Raw genomic sequence first — 7,275 nt, 5'->3', positions numbered from 1 at the left:
CAACGAGGCAATACAATGGGTTACAAATACAGTGAACCCAGCGAATGACTACCTGGAGATAAAGGCAACAGAGATCTATTATTATGAATACCTGTCAAACGCCACGAATGAGAAGGACTATTATTATGACAAGGACAACTGTTATTACCTCCCTCGGGGTAACAGGAATAGTGCTTTATATTCTGACGTTCTTATTTTACAAATATGACCCATCTTGCAGAGTATTATTAAGCCTATATTAGATTACCTGTTGTCTGCAGTCTTTCTGAAAGAGGAATCAGAAATGCTCACCCCAAAAGCATTTATCCTGTGAGTGAATCAGAATTATCATGAAAAATGGTTAACAGTCACTATTAAACAATGCAATATAATCATAAGAGTACTTTTACTTTAATAGAACAACATGGATTAGCTAAATCCACATGAAATCAGTAAAAAAAACAGGTCTCAAGACAGAAGATAAATAAGAATATGTGATAAGGTAGTTTTTCCTAGAAAATAAAGAAATTCAGGATTCAGGTTAATTATTCCGAAAATGGAATGTGAAATTCATTTCCAATTCCTAGACCAACTATTGTAGATGTTGCCCATCAATTTAGTCACAATATGGAAAAAAAGATCATTTCTCGCCCCTCACCCAAATGTGTTCACCATTAGCTTCAGATTTAATCAGTAACAACCTTTGAGAACAAAGATGAAAAAGTTTATACATTATGCATAGTATATATATATATATATATATATATATATATAATATATATATATATATATATATATACATACACACACATATTAGACACAAGTATAACTGGAAACATATTTGATCAGTTCTCAAAGATTCGAGTGAACTGCGTTAATGACAAAAAATCACAATGATATCCACTAAAAGTTTAAAGAAAATACATTTATATATCATTGAAATAATCTCCAACAAAAAAAACTATCACTATTCCCTTTATTTTATATTAAGAGCCAAATTAAAATTCTTGATATATACCTTGGTATAAAGGTATATCTTGATACAAAGATCCTACCAACAAAAATACAAGGATTCCAAACAATCGTGTAAAAATAAAACGTTCCATTAAAGTTTACAAACGTCGAAAATCCCAATTGACTGGAGTGATGATGATATTCGCTGGCCTAAGAAGAATAATACAGTTTAAAGCTGGATAATATTCGAGGATTATAAAGAAAGGGGTGCGATGACGAGGGGAGATGAATGGCCAGCAATGTGTTCATTTCATTTGAGATTCTGAGCTCTATCATTTATCAGTGCTGTGGGATTATTCCTGATAAAAAAAAATGGTTTTGAGAAAGATAGAGTGGCAGGAGCCCGGAACACTTTTTAATGTCTTGATATCGTTTTAGAAATTATATTACTGACATAGTTATTGCACCAAGAGAGAGAGAGAGAGAGAGAGAGAGAGATGAATTATCAAAACCTCAAAATTCTCTGAGGAGCTATTTTAATTATTTCTTGATAATTAAACAAGAGAGAGAGAGAGAGAGAGAGAGAGAGAGAGAGAGAGAGAGAGAGAGAGAGAGAGAGAGAGAGAGAGAGAGAGAAATTAGTTGCCGCGTCATTCAGGCAAGTACATGCTACAAGTTGTAAGAACAACAGCTCTTATCTAAATAAGGAGGTTGTCTGCGCACAGATTAAGATGCAAACCTTGCCTGCTCATTACGTTCAAGAATCCTAAAGGCTGGTTGGGTCCTGCAGGTGCCAGGATATCTTTCACTGAATGGACCAAGTCTGTCCTTAGTTAACCACCCAGACTGCAAATGATAAGAATCACAACTGTATTTCGGCTTAGGATCAATCACAAGAATACATATAAAACTTCAGTAGCAAATTGTCGAAAGTTTCAAGAAATAACCTAAGATGATACCTAATCTCCATTCATGATAAATAACTCAAAAAGTCAGGTACACAAGTCCCGTTTGATAATTGCCATTTAAGTGAAAATAAAGCAGTTTTTTTTTTAAATAATCAGATTAAAAAATTCAAGAAATAAGTAAGGCAGAAATTCAATGCCGAAATCCAAATGCGTAAAGGAATTTTAAAACCTGTCTACCGCCGTGTTAGTGGCTTCGGCTGAGCATTTTTGTAAATACAAAGCACGAAGAGGACGAGTGTGGCGTGTTATAAAATCAAGAAGATCCCCAGAACAGTGCCCTAAGAAGTATCTGTAGAACAATATACGATGGCGGTGATCAAACAACGGAACTGAAGCGAATGTAAGTCGAAGGTAAGAGAACTGTTATATATTAAATGGAACGCCTTTGGTTCAACAATGTCATTAGGAATACAGTGCAAAAAGCTTTCTAAAGTGTGACTGATTTATAGATTTTAGGCATACATGCCAAGCACTGGGGCAACTAAGACCACTAAGTTCTGAAACGGAAATTGACAGTAAAAGTTTGAAAGGTGTAACAGGAGGAAAACCTCGCAGTTGCACTATGAATCAATTGTTAGGAGGATGGACAGTAAGATGGAAGCATGAGAATATGAACGGAGGTACAGTAAAAGGAATGATAGCAGTTGCAGCTAGGGGCTGAAGGGACATTGCAAAGACCCTTAAGTAATGCCTACATTGCACTGCATGAGGTGCACCGACGGCACTAACCCCCTACGGAGTTTAAAGTATGAGAAAATGAGTCATGTATACTTTCTCCTCTACACTCTAGGTAAAAAAAATTCATTCCTCTGAGACAAATTTTCCCATAATTCTTTAGGAATCACTTAAAATGGAAGAATTTACAACGTTAGATTTCTCGCATGTTTCAGAATGTTTGAGCTTACTGAGGCATTGAATTGAGCTTTCAAATTAAGAGCGAAAGCAGACATATAGCTTTACAGAAATACACAGACCCTAGAAAAAGTAAAGAGCTTTTAAGATGTCTCTGTTGGTGGCAAACTCCTACTTGACATTTGACCTCGAAGTGCGACTTTAACCTCGCTCTGCACAGTCTTTATTAGTGAAGTACACATGCCAGACATAAAGTCTCTATCTCGTGTTATTCACTAATTATGGCCAAGTTTCAGTACTTATTCGATCTTTAAATATGACTTGAAAATTGGATCCAACACATAAAATACTGAATCCAAAAAAAGTTAAGCATACTGTTTGAAATCTTTGTCTTCATGGATATTGAAATTAACGGACTTTAAAACACTTGACCCTTAGAGGATGGACGGGCATATAAAAGGCCTGACAGACAGAGCGGTAGACAGACAAACAGACAAGTCAATAAGCAGACGCCTCCGCTAATAAACCGAAGTAGAAAATTGCTTCATCTACTAACTCAATATGAGTCACATCCAGATTTAAATATTCTTTGAGACGTCACATTTTCTTCAGACATCATTGTCCGTACAGGAAAAAATAACCATAATTATAAAGGAAATCTAATAAAGAACAACAAAAGGCTAATAGTCAGAAAGATTTCTAAATGTAAAAGTGCATCCAAAATTCGAAAACCTTGACGCACCGCAAACTAATAGCAACTCAGACAAAAGCATTATAATTACTCCAACTAGGAACAAAACGGAACATTAGGAATAAATCGTACTTTCAAAGAGACTTACAGTTACTGAAAACCATCCCATTTACCTGTCATTAACAAATAATAACTGCCACTAACACGAAAGAGCGACGAAAAAAATGGAAATTTAAAGAATTAAACAGATCCCCATACATTAACAGAAGAAATGGAGTAATCTATTATTACTTGTACTGCACTATTTCTCCTTGTCGATCTGAATTTTCGGGTCGCTTTGACGATCTCGGTTCAACACCATATAAAAGTCTTCATCTCTAAATGTAAGACACGGAGACATATGTAGCAAGTGGAATTCTTTCCAAGCATCATCATGTCCTCCTCCAGTGCGTGGAACAAGGGTGAGACCTTGTGCTTTCTTTCCTCGTGGCGTCGAGCAAACAGGTCGGACAAGTTTCATCCAGCCGACGATCTTATCGGATCAGGCGGTAGACAAGTTGATCCGGGTTATTTACTGCATATGATACATCTAATCTAATACACTCGTTACCCTGATAGAGCTGACTTATCCAAGACCTCGCAGTGAATGTACGACGTGAAATTCACGTCCAGATTTATCAAGGCTAATGGAGGCGCCCGATTCCGCATATTGGAACCACCCCATATGTTTACGTTCTATAAGAGCCTCGCATTAGCATAGATATAGGAATATTGCTACTGCAAACTCAGGAGAGGTTCTCTCCTAGAATATTTTTATAAATCAGGAACAAAAATTTTACCTTTTTAAAAGAATGAGGTGTTTAAAAACACGGCATCTAATTACATAAATCTGAGGCAGAGTATATATCTACCTTGAAAGTTGTATGGTGTCAATGAAAGTCTGCTCATGGGCTAAGTATGACTTGATTCTTATACACTGAGCTACAAAGAATATTGATGAATATGAAAAAAATATATGATTTCCAAATAAATTATCATAAAAAAGTAAATATTAAGACTTGAGCAGGATATGAAGCAACAAAATTACATAATAAATAACTCCGATTAGTAATGTATGTATATATATATATATATATTGTAAGAGCAAGATATATACTGTACACTTCTTCAGGGTACAGTGCAAAGAATATCTCGGCAACGTCAGAAAGTATAAGTGAACATATAAGCAGAATAAAAAAAAAAAAATAACTGTTGCTTAGTGCTTATGTCTTTTAATATTTCCTTGTATATATAGATATACATTTATGTAAATATATGTATATATATACATACATACACATGTATACTGTATATACTAGTTCCTCTCGAAGAATGCATATTTTCATTCTTTAAAGTATACTACTTTCTTAAAGCATATGCAGTTGATAACATTAAACTCATTAGCTAAATAAGCCATTAAATATATCCCCCCGACCAATATGTGTGAACGAAACATGTGCAGTTCTACACAAGCACTGCCTGCGCTTGTGATTCGTCTTTAAAATAAGTGTGCATGCTCGTGTGGGAGAGGGAGAAAGAGAACAAGAGATGTGATTATTTTTAACACGAGAGTATCTAATACAGAGAGAGAGAGAGAGAGAGAGAGAGAGAGAGAGAGAGAGAGAGAGAGAGAGAGAGAGAGGACTGTTTTTATGCGAGTGCATTTTAATACAAAGAAAGAGTAAGAAAGAGAGAGAGAGACGTGATTGTTTTTCATGTGAATGTATTTGATACAGAGAGAGAGAGAGAGAGAGAGAGAGAGAGAGTGCGAACGATGATTGTTTTAATGTGAATGTATCTACTACAGAGAAGGAGCGAGAAAGAAAGAGAGAGAGACGTGATTGTTTTTCATGTGAATGTGTTTGATACAGAGAGAGAGAGAGAGAGAGAGAGAGAGAGAGAGAGAGAGAGAGAGAGAGAGAGAGAGAGAGAGATCTTTCTCCGAACGATCCACCAGAGAGAATAAATAAATGAAAGATACGAGTCAATCTGGGAGAGCTTATTTAAATAATCAAAAAGCAATCGGAAGGTAATTTTCATAAGTCTGGAAAGTAATTAAGTAATCTACATTCAACGAAGAAGCCTAATAAGTAAAACTCATTTCCAATCACATCCCTTAATTACGAAAAAAAACAGAGGAAATAAGATTTCTAAAGTTTGCCCTTTACTAGATTAGCTTTTCATTGAAGTTGACTACTAATAATCACGACAAAACTCAGTGGAATAGATTATAAACTATTATTTGAACTGGTTACAACCACTGACTATTGTATCGGTCGCAAACTCGCAACTTTTCCATATGTCATATTATTCATTTACCTAAATGTGATCGCGAAACTAAATATTTTATACAGGGTGTTATACACACAGATCCCCTCCCCTGTATAAATGTCAGAATCTCTCGGGATTAATACTCTTTGGTGAAAAAGAAAGAAGCACCAACAAAAATATCGCAAAGGTTACGGACTCGATTATTCAACAGATTACATGGTAAAATGTGCACATTTAGCAACAAAGTATACATTCCTTTACAAGGCACGAATGAACAAATTTTTTAATAACTTTTCTTGCTCTATTTTCAAAAGATATTCTGTTCAGAAAAAATTTGTTCAATATGAATAATGATACTAAATAATGATAATAATAAAGGCATTCCAGTCGACTCATTCCATTATATAATTCTGCATTCAACAATTAAAAATAACCATTTACAAGTTTTGTATTAACTTTACTATTAAAATATGTCAACAATTTTGTACATATCAAAAAGTTTCGGGCCATTATAAATTATAAACAATTCATTATTCACAAGTTGTAAACTGTCAGTTTCTCCATCAGCTATTTGAGAAAAAGAGAAAGTGTCCTTCATCAACCTTCATGCAAACTGAACCACATGCATATTCCTTACGACTGACTTATGTGGAACTAATAAGATAATTCATAATGCGCACCAAATCAAGTTGAACAAAGGTCATTAAACTTCCACAAAATAAACTTCCATTATGAGACATAAACAAAGACAGCTAGTGTATTAAAATGCAAATTCAATCAAATATTACGTAACAAGAGTTCAAACAAATTTTATATGCATATCAGTCATGAAAAGTAGCAGAACAAAAAGCGAGCACTTATTAAAGTCCTGTTTTGAGGATTCAAGCAAACCGACCTGATCGTCGGGACCAAGTGACCCTTATTCCAAGCTAATGAAATCATATGGTAAAAGAAAAGCTGTAATAATGAATGTCACCATTTCATATATATATATATATATATATATATATATATATATATATATATATATATATATATATATATATATATATATATATATATATATATATATATATATATATATATATATATATATGTGTGTGTGTGTGTGTGTGTGTGTGTGTACGTATATATACATATATATGTGTGTGTATATATGTACATATATACACACTGTATATATATTGTATATATATATATATATATATATATATATATATATATATATATATATATATATACTCGTATATATACTATATATATAATTACTGTAGACTAATTTAACCCAAAGGCTGTAAAGTTGTTTTGATGGGCCAAGCCTACGTACGTTGATTTTACTGACTTCCTTTCGCCTGATCATTATTCATGTAAATTTCATGTGCTTGCTGGTTAATTAATTTCTATTTATCATTTATGCACATCTACAATTGCTATTATTCACTTCTCGCTGCTCTGATTTTCTCTTCTACATATGAACATTCTACGCCATAGATGTTTGCTTAGCCGATAAAGGACCTTTTT

Source organism: Macrobrachium rosenbergii, chromosome 13, assembly GCF_040412425.1.
Source record: "Macrobrachium rosenbergii isolate ZJJX-2024 chromosome 13, ASM4041242v1, whole genome shotgun sequence".
Lineage (NCBI taxonomy): Eukaryota > Metazoa > Arthropoda > Malacostraca > Decapoda > Palaemonidae > Macrobrachium > Macrobrachium rosenbergii.
Note: the sequence above shows the minus strand (reverse complement) of the source record.